The 19,783-nt window shown below is 33.7% G+C and overlaps 1 protein-coding gene across 1 annotated transcript in view; it reads right to left on the bottom strand.

The window, feature by feature from the left end:
- The window catches only part of LOC118203984 (protein singed-like), a 139,210-nt gene that overhangs the window by 106,419 nt on the left and 13,008 nt on the right, over positions 1-19,783 (bottom strand). The gene's annotated exons all lie outside the window — the stretch shown is intronic.

The raw sequence follows: 19,783 nt of genomic DNA, 5'->3' as shown, positions 1-19,783 counted from the left end.
AATGGATTTACAAAGATAATTTTATTAATGTTAAATAAAGCAAAAATATCTTATTGGGTGCATTACGTTTCTTTCAGTGCTCTTTCTCGTGCTAGTACGAGACGGGTTAGGCTCTCTTACTGAAAAAATCTGATGTGGACACCACATGACTTCCTTGTACGGCCTATTAAATTATACACATTTTTTGCTGCACTTCATTTAAACTTTCTTCCTCAAATTTAATTGAAGATCTATTTTTCATTCAATTAGCACAGTTCTCACTTCGAGGCAAAGCAAAAAAAAACTTAAAATATCTTCATTAAAAATTGAAAAACATAAAACACCAACTGCAGTTAAAACAATTAAAATCAATTTTTACAATTAAAATTAGAGTTTCTATTCAAAAACAAGCAATTCGGCCAGCGGGCAAGAAGACGTTTTCGATGCATAAAATTGAAAGTTTTCTTTTGGTCCCACTCGGCAAAACGACACTAAAGATGCAGAAACCGACTTAATTCACTATTCTACAGCGTTTCAAATGTAAACAAATGGTGGTTCATTAGGCTTAACTTGACACTTAAACTCTTAAATTGTTGCTAATTCTATAACTATTGCATGCAAATTAACTAAAGGCATAAAAACCTTAACCAGAACATCAGAACAACTTAATTCAATCATTTTTAAAGCAAAAAAATGCACAATTTACCAACATTTAAGAATAAAAAACGAACGTCACGAAACAGTCAGAAAAACAGACGTAACGAAAGAAATCTCTTCTGAACCCATTTTAAAATACCTTTTGAGAAAAAGAGTCCTTTATTTTGCCCTTACGTACAGATGTCACTCAAAAACATCATTAAATTGCATTCCATAGCGGTCAAAATGGATATTTTTGTTGAAATTTGATACTCGAAATATTTCGCGATAGGAAGGAAAAATTTTACTAGGAAGTAAAAATTCAAATATTTACATACAAGGAAAACTGGATTAGTTAATATTAGGGCAAAGTGAACTAGGGCTATCTGCCTATGGGGACTTATACCTTCATGGAAGGGTAACCAACTTTCCATAGGATTTTAGGAACTAACGGTCACCTAAGATAAACTAGCCCATAGTTACATGCTAAAAATAAAAAAACCTACCAAAATCTATATGCTGCAAAAATTAGCTTTCATTTTTAAGAACTGAACTATTAGTATTTTGTGTCTAACAAAATAAAACAATATGAAACTAGAATGATAGAATAAAAGAATTACTTAGTTAATGCATATAATAGGGAAATTCAGAAACCATTTTTATGTATTTCGGTCAGAAATTGTGTAAGCAAAAAACAGCTATGAGATTTATTTTAGCTAATACATAATATTTATGTCAATTCTCTTCGGTAATTTCTATTTCCTCCTTTAGCCATCATTATAATGGAAACTAGATTGAATATATACACTGACTACCAATAAGTATTTGGACGCCTATGCAAATGACGATATCTGCGGTCCTAAGGTACGTCACGGACTCCGCCGTTATATATCGTGTAGGAAACAGCATCGGCTTTAGTCGCGTGCAGGATGCCTCGCAGTTCGGAGCTCTTTGATTTCGAGAAAGGTATAATTATCGGGTATCACAAATGTGGCCTATCCTTAAGGGACATATCTAGCGATCTGAAGTACCCAAAATCGACAGTGGCCTATGTGATTAAGAAGTGGAAGGTGAGCGGTGATTGTCGGAATGTGCCCCGAGTCGCAGACCAACGAAACTGGGAGATAGAGACCGACGAGTGCTGTCCAGAGAAATTCGGAAGAACCGCACCCAGCCGATGGCCCTCATCCGCGAGGAGTTTCAACAGGCATCCGGGAGTATTGTTTCAATGAATACCATCCGTAAGGAAGCACATCTGCTTGGTTTTCATGGTCCTGCTGCTGCTCATAAGCCTTTGATCACAAAGTCCAACCGCGCTGCTCGGTTAATGTGGTGCAAAGCACATCGAAATTGGACCGTAGATCAGTGGAAACGGGTTCTTTGGAGTGACGAATCAAGGTTCACCCTTTGCAGTTCGGATGGCAGGGTCTGGGTATGGCGTCTACCTGGAGAACGTGTCCTGCCAGAATGCATTGTGCCAACAGTCAAGTTCGACGGAGGTGGAATTATGGTCTGGGGGTGTTTCTCCTGGTATGGGCTGGGACCCTTGGTCCCCATTCATGGTAAGCTCAACTCCGATGCCTACTGCACTATTTTGGATGACAATGTGCTTCCTACGTTGTGGCAGTTTTACGGGTTGGACCCCTGTTACTTTCAGGACGACAATGCCAATTGTCATGTTTCGACGTTAACCAAGGCTTGGCATGGTGCCAATAGAGTTCATCAAATGGACTGGCCTGCCCAGAGTCCAGACCTGAACCCTATCGAGAACCTGTGGGACGAGTTGCATCGCCGAATTCAGGGGTGCACTACCCGTGCAAAATCGGTGAATGAACTTCTATGTCTTCTCCAAGCCGAGTGGAAGAAAATACCACTAGCTGTCATACAAAGAATTGTGGAAAATATGCCCCGGATGGTCCACGCTGTAATTACCTCTCGTGGAGGCTCTATCAACTATTGATTTTGAATAAAGTTAGATTTTCTTTTCTATCACAGGTGTCCAAATACTTATTGGTAGTCAGTGTATAACAAGGGGATTTGTAGTTTAGGGAAAGTGTTATGGCAATCATCCAGTCAAGTTGTTTAACCCGATGTCAATAGCCTCCCACTCAGAAGATCTCAGTGAATTTTGTGTCTGTTAGAACGTAGGAACTGGGTCCCTGTAGTCAGCGCAAAGTTGATAGGTAAAGGTTTGATTGAAAATTTGTGTTTTATTTATTAAATTTTAGTTGCAGTATAAGGCGTAGCTTTAATAAAATCTACAGTCTCTGTCTTCAGTCTTTGTAACTAACTGAAAAGTAAAAAAGCAGCAAACAAAGCAGAAAATTGTAAAATGCAATATCTAGGACACAAAATGTATGCATACGTCTTCCTCTGTATGTATACATACATAAATGGAAAAAGTTCTATAAAATCTACATATAAGTTCTATAAAATACTTTTTTAAAAATTATTTCGGAATTTTAAACATGTTAATTTTTTTCTGTAAAGCATAGTTTTTGATTGCGGAACATTACATGATTTGAGTTCTTAATTAATAATCCTTCATAAGTTTTACGAGTCCTATTGGCATCAATGAACGACTACAAATTCCTTGCCATTGTTTAGAAAAAGGTTTCGCGCAGTTAAATATTTCAAACTTGAAATTGAATCCGCTGTAATAACTATTATTTATATTAATTCGTTATTTACAGTTTCAGTCTTTACTATAACTTCTCCTTTACATTTCTCCACCAGAATGTAAATTAAGTTAGAGAGTATTTAAGCTGAGGATTTTGAATTGTAAGACAGAACGTATTTCTGCCTTTGAGGTCATGTTATTTAGTACCTGCCAGTTCTGATAAGTTTGTAATTATTCGGCTTTGCGTTATTGCTGCCGAAATTTGAATTTGATATGCCAGTTAGAGTTTTTGAGCCAGCTTAGATTTGAATTTAAATGTATAGTCTTTGATTATTAATCTACGTTTTAAATTTGAAGTTTACTTAAGTTACAGTGCCACAAGTGATGGTTGGTTCTGTTAGCACGAAGTCTTTTTATGTTCAACGTTCTGATTTAATAAAAATGTTGTTTAAACCTTTTCAAGACTCTGTAGTTACTTCAGACGCGGTCACTTCACTTTAAGTCTGTTAGAAGACTTCACTTTAAGTCTTCACTTCAGACTTCACTTTAAGTCTGTTAGAAGTTTGGAACTAATTTATGCTCCAAAAGGATACCAAATTCTACAGTCTTTGTAATAAAGGGTATAATGCAGATAATTGCAAATTTCACAGGGCAGAAGAAGTAACGAATTTTTCCAATCAAATACGGCTACATAAAATTTTGTCTGGTTCCATAAATTTGCATTGAACGAAAATAATTTCAAACTGTGATCTTGCAAAGCAAATCTCCTATTTTCTCTATTTTAGATTCTTTTTCAATCTCATTTCAAATACTCTCCAGCACTTTTTAAAATCTTTTTCAGAGAAAAAATCCAAATAAAATCCATCTTTCACCGTATCTTACATCACACTAAGAGCAAGCTTCTCATGACAACGCCCTTTTACTACCCAAACATTTACGCCAGCTGTTTTGCCTTTTTCATCCTACCTCCATGGGGTCATTGGTCAAACGAAAGTAGTCTATGGGAAAAATCAGGTATGGAAGTGGTTTGTTGTGTCTGCTTCTTTTTTCTTCTGCCTAGGTAAGCTTTTGAGTCTTCGTAAATTAGACGCCTAAAAATTTAAATTACGTTTTAGCTTACATCAGTAACAGGATAAGGAAAATATTACTTCTATAACAGGATTCAAGGAATATATCATTATTTGACAGACGGCGCCTACTGCTTGCTACTCGTTTTTGAGGCAATGGATAAAAGAAATAAAATTAAAATCTCACTCATAATTGATCTCGTTTTATGCATATAATATGGAAAAGAATCATTTATTAACTACAGGCTTGTTTATTGTCAAAAGACGGAAAAAATTACTATCATAAGCCATTAGCGTAAAACAAAACGTTCTATGGAAAATACAAAATAGAAATGTAAAATGCATCGGATATTAGCAGTAATAGCAGATGATGTTATGGTATTTGGCAGTTATTTTTATCCACCCACAGTATGTGATTTAAATATATTTAATTTGGAATATATAAATATTGTGCAGTAAAACAATAAACTGTAACTAACTTTTTTATGTGAGTTCAAACTGAATGGCATTGTTCGAGTTTCTTTGTAAATTTTGTTCTTTTATAATATTTATACGTTAGTTCATTTCTTATACTGTTTATTCTTCCGTTATGTGCAGTATGTTCTTTTGTTTTGAATGCTGATTTCATTTTCACAACCAATAGGCAAATGCTCTAGGTTGAACTGGAAATAAATTGTTAACAGCTGTGAAAAAATACAAATAAATTGTGAATAGCATTTTTCCATTAATTATAATATGGGCTGTTTCTGTTTCCTGTACTTTTTAATTGCTTTCGAATTAACAATGAATTTGAATTAACAGTGGATATCTTCTCTAGTATCACCCGTTTAATCTCGAGTTGTTTTATATTAAAGGTATGAAGTTTAATAATATTATTAACAATATGTATATTTCTTCTCGATCTCTCATTTTATTATTATTCTATTTTGTTATAATTGAAAGATAAGTTGCAAATCGTTTGCGGGTAGAATGGTCAAAACTCTCAAAACTGGTGATTTTCTAGGCCGGATTTATGACTAAAAAGCGATCTAGCAACGTAATGTAACCTGTTGCAAAATTAAAAATGGAAATAATAGGCTATACATGATTTTAGATAACACATTTGAGGCTATGCTGATTATAATTTGTAAAAAGTACCAAAATAATACACAAATATAAATAAGCGTGAAATATAGTTAAATTAAACAATAATTATTTTAAGCAATTACTTAAAGTATACTATTCGATAGTACTTTGATATTAAAAATCAGTATATGAGCAACATAAATTAAAATGAAGAAAAATACCTCTCAAGAAGTAAATATAAGCTTGTCGTAAAAACAGATTGCGTAGTAACAGGTTTTTCGCAACGCACATAACATTTAATTTTAAATAGCAGTTTTACAACAGTGAAGGTAATATTTCTTCATTTGCTAAATTTTTCTGTCCCGTTTTTACAGAAAACATAAAGCGAAATTTCTATGCTATGATACAAAAGTGAAAATACTTGGTAAGTAAATTGAAATATGAACACAAAAGAAAAATAATTTACCAGTTAATAAACTTTAAAAACAAACTGAAATTCGGGCTTCCAGTTGACCGTATTCGGTGGAGGATTACGTTATTCAAATTTTGATGTCTCTAGGCTGCTTTATTACAATGCGAGAAATATACATGCATTTATACAAATTCTGCGTTATTTAATTTCTTCAAATGTAATACAGATCTCTAATATTTGGTGGCAACAGTTTGAAAAGTGAATCGACATTTATTGTTTTCAACACAAAATGCCAAAATGCCCTTCTGGGCATTTTGGCAATAACAGCCCTTCTGGGCCAACTGTCCCTTGGGGCGAAAAATCACAGTTAATAAATAAATGCATTAAAATTTTAGAAAGCCTATATATAATTTTAAACCGAAATCTTTCAAGTTTTTTTATTTTTTAGAGCTATCAAATTTTGAATAACGAACGTCTCCATCTGAATATGGGCACCTGGAAACCCAAATTTAGAATTTTTTTTATTACCTATTTCACATTTTGTAAAACATTTATGAGTTTCTGATTAAAAAACTCAAAGATTTCAAAGCAAGCAATGGCGACAGTGTACGGAAAAAAACAAAAACATTTTTATCTGCGGCGCGCGAGACTGTGTATCGGAAATTTTAAAGATATGCTCTTTTAAATATTTTGTGATATTGCTGTTGAATTGAATTTTATGGTTTGAGTGAGAAGAACATTATATTTAATAAATAAAGGTAACGCACAAAATGTTAAATAAAGCTCCTTTGGATAAAATCTGAAAACTTTCCGAATTTTTAACTCAATACATCGCAAAGCCTCACAAGGTGTGCCATGAATTTTTTTAATTTAAAAATGAATTTTGAATTTTGTTGCCATCCAGTAAAACTTCGCACATAAAGAATGAAAAGACTACACTAAATTCTCAATACCTGAACAACGTTCAGTCTATCTTTTTCTCTCAAATGCCTACTGAATATTCATGGAAAGTCGCTAATTAATTTGATTGTGAGACAACCTGTACTAAATTGTCATCATTCACCAATGCTTAGTCTATTTTTTCCTTATAATCTCAAAAAGAGAAAGAGCTGGAACAGATATCATTGTTACTTTTAATTAACAAATACTACGCTTAAACAGCGGCAAAGTTAATAAACTGAATGATAAAGTTCATGACAAGAATTTATCCTAAGCATTCATCATGTATTGGGAAGTTTATTTTGGTCAAATTTACAGTCAATTTCAGTTTAGACATCCCAATTTAGACTTAAAAACAGACTTCAGACAAATCAGATGAATGTTAACGTAATATTAGAAACAATAACAATATAATTCAATAATAATAACAATATAATAATAAAACGCAAGTCATAAAATCATATATAACATTCCTGTTAATTAAAAAAAAGTTAAGTTATCACTAAGTTAAGGACTTAAAATATTCCATTTCAAACCAATGGCCTAATCATAATTTCAGTATCAATGGGATTTTTTAAAACTTCATCCCAGTATACTACTAATGCCGAATTTTAAATTTTAACGTTCAATATAAATTAACAAACACTTGTTAAAAACAACTCTCCATTTTATAATTTATAGGTCATATTCGGAATATTAAGACAACTGCAAGTCCTCTTATGGCTTCAATTAAATGTACAGTTATTACATAAAATTTCGTTTGACATCGACATTTCTTACAACAGATTCTTTATATTCAACAATGGACATGCTCAGTTATCACTGAAGAAGTTTCATGCTTACAGTAAGACAGCTGAAATTAATAGATCCATTATATGCATTTGGACTGTCAAGTGACGCAAAATATAAGTCACGAAGTTTTTCAATGAATAACCACGCAACGCGCAGTATCAGCCACTTTCTACTTTCAATCTGAAGTCTTGTGACTCAACATTTGTTACATAAAACGCATGCGAAAATAAAATATGTGGCAATTTATTGTGAAGCACTAAGAACTCTTACCTGTAAGCCTAGGTTTCGCTGCAGCTCTTCAGTATTTCATTTCGAAGGAAGGATTTCGAAGGTAAATAAGGAAGGATTTTCCTTTGATTTAACTCAACAAGCTCTTTGTAGAAGATTGTTTTGTCTAATGATCTCTTTAGAAGAGTAAACGATTTAATATTTATTCATCTGTCTCTTATATAAGATTGCTTCATTCATAAGTCTGTTGGGAATTTATAATAGAACAAATTTTAATATTGCTTTAATAATATTAAAATTCAAATTTAAATATACTTTTATGAAATCGGCATCTTATAAAAATGCTGGAAAAACACTCTTTTTTACAATTTAAAAACTTGCTATTTTGGGGAAAAACACAGCAAATTTTCATGGTAAAAAACACTAAAAGATTTTTTAGGATTATGATACAAATATGCATATTCTTTACGCTAATGTGAATAAAGACAGTTTGTATGCGATTACGTTTTCTGTACAAAGAAGCCTAGATAGCTTTTAATTTAAATATTAATATTATACAATTCTTAAAATAAACTAAAATTGGCTTTATTGATTTACAGATTATTAGTATATACATATTTTTAAAAGATTTTTTGGGTCGATTTCAATTAAGAAGTGGTCAATATGGTCAGTGGAATCTTACATTTCGTATTTCATACTGGCATTTCAGATGCTAAGACATTTTTTTCTTCTTAAAGCTGTAGTCACACATCATAATGGTTAACTGATTGCTTAGCTTCTCGCATTAATGAAAACTCGCATATGTTCAAGATCCTTGCATAAAATTGTTTATGTATGCATTGTAATTTAAAGTATAAGAATGGAACGTGTTGCATAAATGTTTAATTAAAAATGATATTAAAAACTGTAATTTGAATTTCTTTCTCATTTTAACAACTGAAACAGTTTTAAGTTAAGCAATTATTACAGGCCTATGAGTCTGAAAATTAGGCGTCAAAAGTTTGAGGAAAAGAACTTAAAATCGCACATGAGCTACTTAAAATAGCAATAATGGAAAAACATGCATCCTGTGATATTGCTACATCCTTATTAAATACATGAGAATATTTTGCAGTTATTTAATAGAGAAAAGACTTAATTTTTCAAGAAATTATGAACGCTTTCAAAGGATGGCTTGTGCCAAATGCTTGCAACAAATATTTATTAGAAATAAAGTGACAATAATTCTGTTCACCCGGACACGAAATTCGCGTAGTGAAAAGTTATAACACCGGTATTTGAAATATTTAAAATCTTGTACATGCTCATTTGTGATCGAAATACCTATCGCAAGCTTAACAGAACAGAATTCTAGTACACTAAATTTTAAAAAAATCCTTCAAGCCTTTTGTTTTAATACTTACCCCTGATGATATGGACTACATGATCTCAAGGTATGTTAGCACATAAAGTAAAACAGATTTACTAAAACCTCCAGCGGTCACGTCCAGAATTTCTATGTAGTTGATCTACAGCAGAATATTTACTAAAAATATCTGAGTCCCATGCATGTGCATAGCAAATTTTGCAGAGAGACGGTGCATATAATAGCTGTAAAGATATATGGCTTTATACATTTCATCTCATGCATTCATGCATTTATTTACATTAAAGTGATATGTTAGTCAAAATTTCTTTTAAAAGGCTTCGAAAAAATGCGCAATTCAGAAATATAAATGGAACAAAGGTGTGAGCCTGTCGATATGGTTAATATTTTCGAACCGCATGGGGTGGAAAACGGCAAGACCACCGCATTCCCGATAGCCCTATTTCAAAATGTAAAGGATGAAGAACTAAATAAAACATGAAAAATAAAACTCCTTAATCTCAGCTCTGAATGTGAGAGTGATTCCGATTTAGCATTGCGCCTTTGCCTAACCGGATCCTAAAGAAAGCCACTGAGAGAATCACATAACACTCTTCTTCGAGACTCGTGCTCGATGGCCCGTGGCCAAAGACCTCAGCATTCAGGTCTAGGCTGTCTGGTGAAAAAGAAAAAAAGGAAGAAATGAATGAAGAAAAAAGATCACATTGCTCCCACACAACCTTCATTTAAGTCCATCCTCAAAAGAATTCGATAGCGGACAATGTCTTGCAATTGTCCTCCAGAGTTCGAGCTACGGACTAAAACAAAAACAAAAGAAAAGCGTTATATGTGTGCACCGTTTTGATTTCTTTCAAATAGCTGTCAAGAGACTCAGGCCAGTTCTCCTCAAACAGGCTTGTTGATAGTTTGACGATAGTACAACAATTGCTTCATTACGGGATGCACTGCTTATGCAAGGACGTAGTGATAAAGCATAACTTGGTAATTGCACTTGAATATGAATCTGCTTTTGTGCACATTTTACAAAGACTGTTTCCAATTAGTAGCAAATGAATGAAATGAGGCATGAACAAAGAGTTGTTAATTTTTTAAAAGATGGTATCGATCTCAAGATGCTCTTGTTAAAACCTCGTTCTTCCAGGTTAATGAGTCAGCTACTATATATTCTTTAGTGCTATGGGTCAGACACGTTTTGCATCGCTTTAACAAATCTTTACACTTTTTTATTCTACCGTGATTTCAATGCATAGTTTTGTCATCAGAAGCGCCCATAATTTAGCCTTATCATTCTTCTCGTCACTTCACATTACTTTATATATTATGCTACTACAGCATTAATCAATTTTCAGCACTAGCGGACTGCAAATTCGGAAACCTATTGCAAATGTTTCGAATGGTCTTTAATCCCGGTGACTGGCAAATTACCAATTCGGAAAGCTGTTGCAAACTTGCCAGAGAAGATCTTACAAAAGGGAGCTGTTTCAAATTATAATACTACATCAAATCAAAATAAAGTAGTGATAAAGCAGTGAAGATCACAAAAAAACAGTGTAAAGTATTCTACAAATACTAAAAAAATGCATTACACTTGAAGAATGCATATATTCTGAGTAATGCAATAAAGCTTTCATTTCCATAAATTCAAATAAAGCTTTCAATCCATAAAAGTAAATTTCATAAATGAAGGAATGAAGAAAGTGCATATCCGGTGAGTTGACATAGCTGTCTCTTTCAACATCACAAGTAAAATTCTTTGTCTGTTTAAACTGAATCTAATTTGCATTCTGGTGGTGGACGACAGAAGAAATAGAAGGTAGAGAAAAGAATTAGCATAAAAATAACATGTTAGCTAAAACAAACCTTACAAAGTGACTTTCGTCAGAACTAATGTATTATAGTGTGATTTAACTTCCGCGTCTTTTGCAATGTTGTTTATTTTTGTTCTCAATGTATTGTTTTAGAAATAGTACATGTTAGCCAAAAAATACGATAGGCGTTAGAACGTATTTGTTGACCATTTCATCTATATTTTTCATACATTAAAAGAAGAAGAAGTGAAGTGCCGTTTCCGAGATTATACCGCGGCCTTACTATGGCCACATTCTGAACATTAATTCACTCAGACATATAGCTTTATAAACACTATCTCTTAAAACATACAGTGGAATAAACACTCAATTCCTTGTTCAAAGAGCATGATTTTGTCAGGGATATAAATGCTGTTAAGTTAATTGTATATTCCAAAGCACACTACAGCTATCTGCCTAAGAGGAGAGATGCCTTCGTGCAGGACGTTTAAAGGAAAGCTGGTTCGTATTCACGCTACACATGGGGAAAACCACAAAAGCAACCCTGCAGCCAGCCGTTTGATTAGGCTCCGGTACGTACCCAGGTGGGACTACCAGTGTTCAGCAGTCTTAACCACTCGACCACAGACGGGCCAAACTGTGAGGAAATAATGTAGGAAACTTATTTCTATTTCGTTTGCTTAAGCTTCATAAAAACTCAAACTCACATCGAATTTAAGAAATTTGAAACAGAAATGTCGCCATTATTGAGAGAAACAAGTACTGAAAAGGCAATTCAGCTACAAAAAGCAATTTCTGATAGTACAACTTTTGAAAACAAACAACATTAATTTATGAAAAATTCATCATAAAACTTACGTTTTTTAACATGTTGAATGCCATGATGGCTTGCCCGTCTGGCCAAGATGAATTTCTCATTATGCGTTGAATACTTTCATGAAATATCAATTACAATAGAAAAGTTAATGAACTTATCAACTCTTACCACCTTATGAACTTAGAAAAAATGCCGAGAGAGGCTAGGGTGACGCTAAAGACTGTACCGGAAAAGTTGGGACATACTCTGGAGACTGCGACTGCATTGATTCACCTTACGTTTGTTTGGAGTGTTTCAATACAACGCATCACAAAATGCGTGCATAATATTTAAGCCTACATGTTAAATATATAAATAAAATTATTTTCGTACGTACTATATTACATTAAATATTTCATTAATTTCTTCACACCATTTTAGTAACGATGATAATATTGAAAAATTTAAATCATAAAAAATTTACTCCCATTATGTGTTTCTAGTAATCTTGGCTTTGCCGATCACCGGTGACCCCCGTGGCGCTACGAATAAACTCAGTGCCGGTCACCGATATCCTTCATGGTATTCAACATATTAACAAATGATTGCTGAAAATTAAATAAGCACTGAAGTGTGTTTTTATTAAAAATAATAATTATGCATGTATTTCTCTTATTTTGCTGTATGTAAGAGATGCAGATTCTGCGCTGCAGCGAAGCATGCAAAACAACGGTATCTGGATAGAATTGGGTTATATGGATAACTGTAGAACATATTATGATTGTCCGCGCACAAGAAAGGATTGCAAAGGACATTCTCAGCAAAACTAGAATCTGTCCATGTCATACGTAAGGAAAATCACGAAATATCATGCAGTCAGTCCAACTGCGGAAATTGTTATAGAAAGAGTTTATAGCCAATGCCAATGGCATAAATGTGAACAAAGCTCGATGCCATCAAGTTATTTCCCAAACGTAAATCTCCACACACACACACACACACACACACACACACAAAAAAAAAAAAAAAAAAAAAGTTCTATAACTAACACTGGGCATTGTAATATCTATAACAAGGGTGTAAAAGTAGTAATTTTAAGAAGCATGTAAACATCTTATAAGTCACTCAGTTCGCCATAAGCAATTGTACTTTAATAATTCAAAAAGTAAATTAAAAATTTTGTGCTGTGAAATGGCAGCAAATAGAAGAAATGACAGATGGTTAATTTTCGAGATGAAAAATCTCAAAAAAAAAAAAAAAAAATCTAAGGAAATATGTCGTACTTTATACGTGGTATGATATCGCGGGAGTTTTTTTACATTTTAAATTCAATGGAATGATAAATAACATTTAACAAATGTTTCCACTCAACGATAGTAGTATCTACTTTTCATCAACAAGCATCCTAAATGAATCTGTAAAGAATATCTCGACATTTATTTCCGTTTTGAACAATTCAGCTTGGCATCTTCTCTAAGAAGCCTTGATTAGCATAAGCCCTTACTATCACTACTTCCTGGGTGTCCTTTCCCTTTGTTATCTCTGAATTTTGTGGACAGTCTTCAGACATAAGCTCTTTACTCCGAGAAATCTTAGTCATGCTAGACAAGGAACGCAGCTAATCCTGCTGAAGGAGATGTCCTAACCCGTGTTGTTGTGAATCACCTGGCATCTTGTTGTAGCAACATGTCACAAAGGATTAATACTAATAAAACAAGCCAATTGTAGTCCTTCCTTTGTCCTACCTTAGAGTCCAGTTCTTTTTTAGAGGAGAGGGATGATCTGTTTGCAGTCGAGTACTTAGTAACTGTCCTTAATAAATTTAGGTAAGGACTTCCAAGTCTTGATGTTTCAAATCCCCTAACTTGAATAATTCCGACTGCATATAATATTAGACTGCATATAATCTATCATATTAGAACAGCCCTTCGATGGTTCGAAATTTTTGGTAATGTTCCCCTCCTATTAAATGCATTAAAAATTAAAGCTAATTTTTCTCTTAAAGTCCCAAATTTCTTTAACTGACTGGATATTAGTTTTATTCATAGGGCAATGAAATTAATTACTTTTCATTTATGTCTTGATAGGTCGAAGTCTAATATAATACCTCGAACCTGCAAGGAAGGATTTTGATATATCTGCTGCAGTAACACCTGAAGTGCAAAGTTATTTGCGCACAGACAAGTGTGTAAAATTTGATTATTTAGTCTGATCTTTTAATCTGGCCATCCAGTCTCGTCAATTATTTCGAGTTATTGTCATCCTCATAAACAACTATTCCCTTTCGCCACCCTATTGGCATGGTGGCGTGGAAGGCGGCTGCCTTTGGGCTCGGGCTAGAATGCCTGAAAAGGCATAAATATTTGTAAATCTACAGTGTCTTCTTTGCATAAAAGCACTTAAAACACCATCGAGACGGAAATCCTCTAGAAAGTTTGATAGGCAAGACAAGAAAGTTAGAAGGCCATCTAATTCTCTCCCCAAACAAATTCATCAGAATAGGGACGGAAGTGGACAAACTCGTACCTCATAAGGTGCCCAAGGCCCATGTCAGGCGCAATCTTTGCCATCTGGCTATGACAAAATTCTTGCCTTTTTATTTGGCTAGAGATTGAAATCAGAATGATTTGAAACAACAGCAATTGTACTCTTGTTTCTGCTTATGTTCTAATAGTACTTTCTGAAAACTGTAATTTATTTTAGAAATGTAATCTTTGTTCTTATTTTGAATGAAGTAAAATTTAATGTTCGACATTCCACAGTTTTATACCATGTTTTTAAAGATTTAATATTTCTTCTTTAATACGAAAAGATTAGGCATTTAAAGCACTGTTTTTGTTACAATGTTTACGTTAATATTTTCATCCAGTATTCTAGTAGTTGAAAGAAATATAACACAATCAAATTCGAACTAATAACCCGGGAGCGGATTAACCACGCCTTTTCTAAAAAAGTTAAGTTTGCTTATTGCGGAACGATAGAAAAATTACTGCAACAAACTATCTGCGAAAATCAAGTAGTCCGCGAAAAATTAAAAAAAAAAAAAAAAAAAAAAAGGAAATGGTGGTAGTGGCACACACTTTTTTGCTGAAGAATACAGAGAACACAAACCATTGCTTATAAAGATAGGCTTACTGCTCTTCCACTTAATGATGAAAGGCATGTGAAACAGTACGAACTATACTTTAAATCCCAAATTTTTATCACAGGCCAAACTACATACTTATATGTTTCAAATAGTAATATAAGATTTAAATAAACAATTTAATTAATCGTATTGTAACATAATATCTCATTATAAATAAAACAGAGCTATAATTTTAAGAAGTATGTAAATGCTTTCAGCAGGTCAGTTTGTTATGCATGTTAGGTAGTACGCTAATATAGTTTTAATTTGAAAGATAAAGAATCAGATCAGTAGGAGGTGAACCCAGCTATCAAAACTGGGGATTTCCAGTGTTTTATGATGGATTAGTGCTGTGGAACAGCATATCGTAATATGGAGAGAAAAAATAGATGTTTCTAAATTTAAGATTAAAAAATATTAAGTATTCAAAGTTTTAGATCGTTGCCCAATACACAATTAAGAAAATCTTATAGCATAAATCGTTAATCTTAGGCATAAGTTTTGTTGCTAGTCGCTCTACGGGACGAATTATCATATAAATTTAGTCATTTCTCTTTAAAATGCAATTAATCCTGAGTCCTCTTTAAAAACATCAACAATGAAATTGACCAGGTATGTTTAATTTCCTCCTCTTAAGCGAAACAAACAGCATTGTCTGAAGCCGACTTTCGGTTTCTGGTACTCAAGTTATGCTTACAGATTAATGCAGATTGCCTTACCGATTGTTCAATTTAATGATGACGCACAAATCCATGGGACAGTAATCCTACTTCGAGTTTTGATTTTTGATGTTTACTAAAGTTGGTACATATGATAATATAAAAAGTGCGTTCAGCGCGTACGAACATGAGTATTTCTACCCACATACATGGTGGATGACAGATTCACCGCGGCGTGTTCTTGCTTTAGCAACAAGTTTATACATGACGCTAAAAGGAACAAAAAGAAAAGAAATGTTTAACACGTAATAACAAAAAGAAGAAATAATGCACCCCCAAAACGATGTTTTCTTAAAGAATTCTGTACGAGCTTAAATTTATATCGAAGAAGGTAGACAAAATGATTCTTATTCATCATCAATCAACTTAGAGATCAGCAATTAACTTTAGTTTACAGCTTCAGACATTTCTCAACTCATTGTGTTTTCAGCCGTGAGCGTTAAACATGAATATTCCTGCACTTATTTTACTCTGCAGCTTCACAGTAATTTGGGGAAAATGAAGTATGGTATTCCTTAAAAGACATACTTTATTTTAAATAATTTTGCCCGATTCTGAGTTTTGCCGCAGTTATTTTTCTCGCCATTTGAAACTTTTTCGAAGTAGTAGCTTGGTTGCACATTAAAGTAGACGTATTAATGTTTAGCGTGTGATGTTCAGTAAGTTGATTGTACTAAAGGAATTTTCGGCTTAGAATATTTTCATAAGAAAGAGGGGAGGGAAGCTCTGTTGTGTGGTTGAGGTAAAAGATGTCGCAATTCTTCTATTTAGCTTTGTTATTTCCACTTTGTATTCTAAAAATGATAATATGCTTATAATAAATCTTGCTAAACTGTATTACTTCGAAATTAATCCCCGTCATATGATTCTTACATAACGCATGCACTTACATAATGCTTCAGGTAGAATAATATAAAAAATTGCAAACTAAACCTAAATTAGCCAATAGGAATAGGACAGAATTATAACTTTGCTTCATTGCTTCTTTGTCTTGCCAACTTGCTGCCCCGCTTTTTATGCTTATATAAAAGATGTTAACAGTAATAAATTTTGTTAATAAATGGAGGCCTGCCTTGCGCTGACTTACTATGTGTATTTAACATATAATATCCATGTACCTTTATTTGCGTAGCAGAGTGAATCATTTTAAATCATTGTACTTGTGGCTGCACCAGAGTGTTCATTCGGTCAAGATTGCTGCTATCCAAACTTCGGCATCAAGCATCTACGTTATCACAATCAAAAATTTTATTACATATATACCCAGAAGTATGTTGAGATGTATATAATCCATATTCATATTTCTTTCTGAACAATAAACTCTATCCTGGCTCTTATCTATTTTCCTGCGGACGAAAGATGACCAACCACAAGTCGACATACATAGCTTCGGATATTTCATTCATTCCCCCCCCCCTGTGGTATTTATTGTGGAAGGTCCATCGACAGAATGCAGAGGATGAGCTTATGCGAGAGGAATTTGAATCAAGCGGTCAAACTGTTGTTGACCACATCCATGGCCACTGAAGCGAGCATTCAGTAATGGGTTACTGACAATAGCCATGGCACGTGATTTAAAAGTTCATTTCGACAGGAATTTTTTAGATATAATCTGCGTCAACAGGGGCATGCTTCGATGGATACTTACGCGGGAAATGAAATTTCATCCAACTAATAAACATTTAGAACTATAGTCTCCTTCTAGAGAACAGCAAATGCATTTAAATGTTTCTCATTGAGTTTCTCCACTGAAATAGGAGTTCCATGACTTCATAATTTGGAAATGCGTTAGTCAAAAATACATCTGATATTCTTAACCTAGTGAACTTGAAACTAATTCGCTCAATATTCAAAAGACTTACAAGAGGGTAAAAGCATCTAATTCAGAGCATGCTTTGTTATAAAATGTTCATTATCTAATTTAATTTATTGACTATAACACTGTAAGTGAAAAGCTGAAGGTGTATTAGCAATCACAAATAACACAAAACACGAACCTTTCAATCCTTCTTTTTGTTCCGTGTGTTTTTAGCCAGATATGCTAATAGCGAGTATCCCTACTCCCGTTTTTAGTCCAAAGGGGCAATTTGCCCTGAAGAACTATATTTTTCTTTTCGCATTTTGCGTTGGTTCACTATAAATGTCCGATTCACTTTTCAAATTGTTGCTACCAAATATTAGAGCCATGTCTTATATTTAAAGAGATTAAATAATGATGAATCTGCATAAATGCATGTATGTTTCTCGCATTGTGATAAAACAACGGTACCTAGAGCCCTCCAATTTTGAATGACGCAATCCTACTGTGAATATGGGCATCTGAAAGCCGAAATTTGAAATTTGGAATTTGTTTTATAAACGATTTCATATTTTGTAAAACTTTAACGAGTTTTCGATTAACAAACTCATCAATTTCAAAGCGAGCAATGGCAACGTTGTACAGAAAAAAACACTTTTATCTCCAGCGCGTGAGACTGTGTATGCGAAACTATAAAGATGGGCTCAATTTAAAATTATTTTGGGATATTGCTCTTGAAGTGAATTTTGTGGTTTAAGTGCGTTTTTTTCCAGTCCAAAAGGCACTAAGTCCGAATGGGCTATTAGTCTTGAAACGAGATTTTGGCACTAAAAATGGCAGTATTACTTTTCAAACTGTTGTCTCACAATATTATAGCCCTGCATTATTTTTAATGAAATTAAATAATGAAGACTCTGCATGCATGTACCTCGCATTGTGAAAAAACCGACGGTACCTACAGTCATCAAATTTTGAATAACACAATCCTCCGCCCGTTTATTTGTACCTGGAAAACTGAATTTTATATTTCATTTTTGTAAAACTTTAATGAATTTTTTATTAACAAACTCAACGATTTGAAAGCAACACTGCACAGAATAAAATATAATGTCCAGCGAGCGAGACTGTCTATCGGAAATTCTAAGGATAAGCTGTATATGAATATTTTGTGATTTTGCTTTTGAATTTAATGCTGCACAAGAGCGAAGAACGTGGCATTTAATAAACAAAGTTAACACACAAAACGTTAATAATAAAAAGACGAAAAAAAAAGTTTTGCAAGCCAACTTATTAAGAAAACCGAACATTGATATGAGAAACTGAAAAAAAGACTGAAAAAAAAAAAAAAAAAATAGAAAAATGTATGCCAACGCTTAACATCGCATTGAGAATTTTAAACATATGCTGCTAAGCTGCTTTTAAAATTTTTGTAATTTTGATGTTGAACTATATGTGGTGTAAGGGCGAAGAAATGCTGCTTAATAAAGCTAGAAAAAAAAAAAAAAAGGGTTAGCAGGAATATGTGTGCAACAGCAGACTGGTAGCATGCGAGCTTAGTGAGAGGGTAGAAAACCTTAACAAATCCTTTGGGCGATCATTAAAATCTGAATCCTTTCAGTTTTTTTTTTTTTTTTTTAATGATTTTTTTTTTAAACATATCTTCAAGGCGTTTTAAGTTAGCGACAAGTGAACGTCAGAAACAGAAAAAGAAGTTGTTGCAAATCGGCGAAGCACAATGTTTTTTTTTTTTTTTTTGTCTTTTATTTAACTGGGTTATTTATTAGGGTAGCTAAGTCAATAATTTAAAAAAATATTTTATTTGCGTTTTTTAAAAATATTTTGAAAAGTTTTATTTTGTATGAGAAGTAAGATAAATAAAATATATTTTTGATGTAACATATCGCTTGCAAGATTACTTGTAGAGACATTAGGTATTTTGGAAGCAGGAAAAATGAGCAACCGCCTTCGCCGGAAATCGAACCGCGGACCTCTCAATTACGCGCTGAGCGTGCAGACCACTTCACCACAAAGGCTCGCTAAGAAGGCGGGAGAAATACCTTATATATTCCCCCTTTTAAAGGGCGACTGGAGTTTTTAGGGGACCGAATCGCCAAATCCTGGGTGAGGATAATCCTCATCCAACACCCTTATTTAGTTCGGGCGCCACTGTAGAGGCATTAGGTATTTTGGAAGCAGGAAAGATGAAAAACGAGCAACCGACTTCGCCGGGAATTGAACCGCGGAACACTCAATTACGCGCTGTGCGTGCAGACCACTACACCACGAAGGCTCGCTAAGAAGGCGGGAGAAATACCTTATATACTAACTTAATTCTTCTGTACATTATCCTCTGCATACAAAATAAAATCGATTTGTAATACTGAGATTTTGCAGAGACATTCGGACTGCCGTCATCTACATATACTATTTT

The sequence above is a fragment of the Stegodyphus dumicola genome, chromosome 2 (genome assembly GCF_044657685.1).
Source record: "Stegodyphus dumicola isolate Sdum_Otavi_A_Nest chromosome 2, ASM4465768v1".
Classification (NCBI taxonomy): Eukaryota; Metazoa; Arthropoda; class Arachnida; order Araneae; family Eresidae; genus Stegodyphus; species Stegodyphus dumicola.
The sequence above is the reverse complement of the archived record's forward strand: the minus strand, read 5'-3'. Positions and strand labels throughout refer to the sequence as shown.